This window comes from Chinchilla lanigera, unplaced genomic scaffold (assembly GCF_000276665.1).
Source record: "Chinchilla lanigera isolate Chin_1 unplaced genomic scaffold, ChiLan1.0 scaffold00110, whole genome shotgun sequence".
In the NCBI taxonomy this organism is placed as follows: domain Eukaryota; kingdom Metazoa; phylum Chordata; class Mammalia; order Rodentia; family Chinchillidae; genus Chinchilla; species Chinchilla lanigera.
Window position 1 is genome coordinate 95,373 of NW_004955511.1, and position 5,437 is coordinate 100,809.

The following is a 5,437-nucleotide window of genomic DNA, read 5'->3' on the forward strand; positions in this document are numbered from 1 at the left end:
GGAAGGGAAAGAGAAAGGAAGGAATGGGAAGAAGAGAGGAGAGGATGGAAGAAGTGCGGAGGAGAGGAGAGGAAGTGGAGTGAAAAGAAGAAGACAGAGACAGCATGCAGAACAGTGATAGACAGACAGACAGACAGGCAGGGAAGCAGGCAGACAGGGAGGCAGGAAAATTTCCCACGGGGGGGGGAAATTATACCATAAACAGGATCAAAATTCACTAGCCCAGTTTCCTCTTAAAATAATCCTAGTAATAACAGCTACTCTCTAAGTGTCTGTGAGTGCTTACTTCAATATGACTTCATGAATTCTGTCCTGCTTCCCCTTCACAAAAGTGATTACTGGTATTCCTAACTATGGGCTCTGGTTCTGTTCATGAAGTAGACTTTTTCTTCTTTATAAGTCTTCAGAACACTGCTCCTCTAAGTTCCTTTCCATTTCATACATCACCAACTTTCTTTCTTACATTGCACCATTCTGTCCACATATTTATACAGTATTTCTCAGTATTTGTGCTGTACACATCAGTGTTAAAACAACCTGTCCTTTGACCCCATATCACTTTCAAGCAAGCACCCCGCCTTCAAGTCTCTGCTCGTCTTATAAAATGCCCTTCCATTTACTAAGTCCAGTGGCCAAACTGAGTCCTCCTCTTACTTACCCACGATTACATTTTATGAAAATAAAAGCTTGCTTACTCAAATATGAAACTGTGCTCTCTAAAGTCACTCACTCATTCAGCTTCTGCAGACGCCACATCATCATAGCATTTTGAACATTCTAAACAATGCTTAGAAGTTAAGCACGTGGGTTCCATTGGGAGATTAACAAACACCTACCCACCGAATCTCCCAAATAGTTACACTTGAAATTAGTTCGTGAGAAGATGCATGTTAGAGCAGGTAAATTTCTTTTGGATTTTTCTGATATAAAAATATCCAAGAAAAGCATTAAAGTTTGGAACCAATGTCCAAATATTCTGGCAATTACAAAGAACCCCTGATACAATTCTTTATCAGAATCGCAGAGAACTTTTAAAAGATTATGAGTTCTTATATCACCAAAGTACTGTACTTTCATAATGTAAAGCCTAGTTCAGAATCTGCCAAAGAAATACTCCTACTGGTTTACCTGACTAAGGGGCTGTCATCCCCTCTAAATTGTAGAATTTGGCGCTCTCTCCTTGGTCCTGAATGATCGCAGCTCATGCACCCATTGCTCCCTAGGAACACAGAGAGAAAAATCACGCATGCACCACCCCTGCACATTGAGGTGTTTCCACTGACCTATTCTTTCCATGTTTGCAGAAAGGCTGGTTTATCAATCTTTCAGAAATAAGTTACATTTTAAATTTTTGCAATTTTAAAATGAATATTAAGAATGTAGTGTAACATGAAGAAATCTGAATCTTCATTATAAACAAAGAATTGCAAAATCTTCATTGTTGGCAAAATCTGCACTAACAACCAAGTATTTAAAAATTTGAAAAAGTTAGTTTAAAACCTCTAAATTTCATGAAGGAAAGAATCATGAATTTTTAAGATACATCTTGGCAATTTGTGTTTTATTCACTGAAAGTGAAATACTGAAAGTGAAATACTGAAAGTAAAATACTAAAAGAGACTTTAAAATATTTGGATTCCCAGTACAGTATACTGGCTTGGCTACATACACTATGCTTCAATTTAATGTTCACTGAAGGATGGTGAAATATTTAATCCTTATCTGACCACGCTTTGTGTCTATCATTGCAATTCCTAAAAAAGCAGTTATGTGAGTTCCAGTGTAGACAGGTTCTCTGAGGCAAAGCTCTTTGGACACTTTATCTGTATTGGAACCACAACATATGTTGTTGAAGCATCACTGCATTTCAGTAACTGCAACTCAAAGGCAGAGTTTCCTTAATTAAACTCTTTGGGATCCTACCCATAAGGCTGAGGGCAGACTCCACCTCCAGAGATGCCAGCAGAATAATAACTGTGTAGAAAGAGATCTACCGTGACACACCCTCTGGAAGCAACACCATAATTAAACAACTTCAGATCCAACCACAGAAAAGGAAAAATCCCGTCTGAGCACAAATGAAATATATAGCTTTCTTACTAAACTCATGACCTAGGGATACAAGGCAGGGTGATGCATGCCTGTAATCCCAACACTCAGGAGGCAGAGGCAGGAAGATCATCATGAGTTTGAGATCAACCTGGACTCTGTAGTGAGATCCTGGGTCAAGAAAATAAAAAATATAATAAAATAATATAAAATAATGAAATACTGACCTTTGAATATAAAGGAAGGTATAAGAGAATAGAATAATCAGAATATTTTATATGCATGTATGAAAATGCTGAAAATGATTTCTAATATTTTGTAAAATTAATAAGAACATCAAAGGTATACATAGAATCATGCTCAACAATATAGATGAATTTTGTGATTATATAATTTGATCTATGCCTTTTCAAATGATGTCTGAACTCACAATCAGAGATGAGGAAATTGATTTCAAAACAAGTCATTGAAAATTTAAATGAAATGTAGACAAAACCTGGTTTGCCTGTAAAAAAGTTGCAGTCTTTTGTATCATGTACTTTCAAATAGGCCAATACCTAGAATAAATACTCTAACAGGAAAAGGGAAAGAGAAAATACATATGAGTTTATTCTATATATCTGTAAATATTCATGAAATATTCACCAGAATAGTACATGGGGCCACAATGCACATTGCCCTCCGTCTCAAATGAAGTCAATTATAGGGAATGCATATCCAGTAATAAAGAGCTAAACTATAATTTGACAGCCAAAGTATTACTAACTTTTTCAAATCATGTACAAATTAGGCAGTCATTGTGAATTTCAAACACAATCAAACTGTCAATCCCCACTGGAATATATTCTACAAGCAAAAATAACTACAAAGAAATGTCAAATTTCATTGAAAAGTGTCATATTTGTAGTAACATTAACTGTTTTTACTGCTTTTAATTTTTCTTCAGCTTTATTTGTATATAATTTAAAAAGAGGAATCACATCTACCTAAGGAGTAAAACTTGATGTTTTCATATATGTATATATGGTGATCACAATTGAAATAATTAACAAATTCATCAACTTAGATAATGACTATGATCCTTATTTGTTATTTTATGGTTAGGACATTTAAATTTTATACTTTTATCAAATTTCAAGTGCCAAATGTAGTCATTTTGGTAACCTCCATACTGCCTTCTATACTAACTGTACGAATTTAGATTTCCAACAACAGTGTACAAAGTTCTCTTTCTCCATATCCCCAATGAATTCATTGAATTTGTCTTTTGATAATAGTCACTCTAAAAGATGTGAGGAGATATTCCCACGTGCTTTGATTGGGATTTTCCCTGACAGTTACTGACACTGAGTACCTGTTTGCATGTCTCTTGACCACTTGTACATTTTTCAAAATTTCTGTTGACATACTTTTCTCATTTCTCCTTTTTCATCACTTATTTATTTTTCCTTGCTATTCAGTTGTTGACATTTTTACATTCACACTGTGTGAAACATAGAACACAAAAGGGTAAAAGAAAAGAAGTACAAAAGCAAAAGTTTATTGCAACAAAAATCTATATTTAAAAAGGAACTCACATAAATAACCAAAATTTATACCATAATTTAGGAAACAAATCAGCTCATAGCAAAAAGACAGAAATAATGAAGAATATTACAGTGACAAATCAAGTAGCTACTACCAAACCAACAGAAAAAAATCAATAAAACTAAATGTTTTGTAAAGGACAAACAAAATTGACAAACACTAGACTAATTTAGAATCAAAGAAGAAAATTCAAAGAAATGAATGTAGAAAAGAAAGAGCATGCATTACAATAGATGCCTGCAAAAAGGTGAAGATTATAAAGGGTTTATCCCAAAAATGTATATAGCAATAAATTGACGCATATACAAACATCCAAGAAATGGATATGGGACTAGAAACATAAAATCTAATGAACTTTAAAACAGATAAAACGCACAGTTTAACCAATAAAACATAAGATTAAGTCAGTAGTCAAAAGCCTCAGAGACAAATGTCAAGGAGCAGATGTGCTATTGGACAATGTGCTCTAGTGTGAGGGAGCTACACAGATACGGTGGAAGGAAATCACACGAGGAGATCCACAGATTCAAAGGAATTTGAAACAACACACTGGTTTTATTTTAGAAACTGACAAGCTCATTCAAAGATTTTTTGAAAAGACAAAATAACTAAAATATTCACAACAGTTTTGTTTTGTCTTGTTTTGGTTTGTTTTTTACCATTCATGATATAATTTATTAAACAAGGCCTGGTGCATCCAATGTGTCACAATCCCAAACTCACAGCAGCGTGGTTTATTTTTTGGAGTTAATTGTGCTAAAAGAAAAGGAAACTCCATCTCCTGTTCCTGTATGGGCAAAACCAATACTGTCAAAATGGTTACGTTACCAAAACTGATAGATGAAAATAAATCCCAGTCTAAATACCAAAATGCTTTCTTCAAAGAATGAGAAAAACAATCCTAATATTCATTGAAATCAGAAGAACACTGAAATAGAAAAAACAAATCTAAGCAAAAAAGCCAAATCAGGAGGCATCAAAATCCATGTCTTCAAGTTATGTTACAATGCTAGTGACAAAAGCAGCATGGTCCTGGCGCAAAAACAGACATGTACAGTAGTGGAACAGAATAAGGAGTGAAGAAAGTTCTCCAGTCACATTAAGTCATCTGATTTTTGACAAAGGGGCCAAAAGCATATGCTGGAGATAAGATAACATCTTTAACAAACATGCTAGAAAAACTGGTTACACATAATAGAAGATTGAAACTTGTCCCATATGCACTAAACTAAAATCAAAATGAATCAAAGATCTAAATATTACAGCAAAAATACTTATTCTGATGAAAGATAAAATACCAAAACCCTTGAAGGCATAAAGTCAGGTAAAAACTTTCTACACAGAACTTCAGTTACACAAGAATTAATATAAAAAATCTTTCCCTTTCATATTATCTATTGTACATTATGGGTTTTATTTACTCTTTTGGGTACTGTTAACTTCTATCATTTTGTTTGAAACCCTGTATCAAAAATTATACTCCCTCCCCAAAGAAAGGACACATTCACAAAATAGATCACTGAAATGAATAGATATTTCTCAGAACAAGAGGTACAAAAAGCCAATAAGTAAATGAAAAATGTTCAACATCTCTGACCATCAGATAAATTCAAATTAAAATAATATTGAGAATCCATCTTCCTCCAGAAAGAATGCCTATCATCAAGAAATTAAATAAGTACAAATGCCTGAGAGGCTGTTGGAGGAAAGGCCCTATTCTACAATTTTGGTGGGAATGTAATTTTGTGTTGGTATGTAGCTTATTTTTGCAAGAGAGAACAATATAATGCAGGACACATAG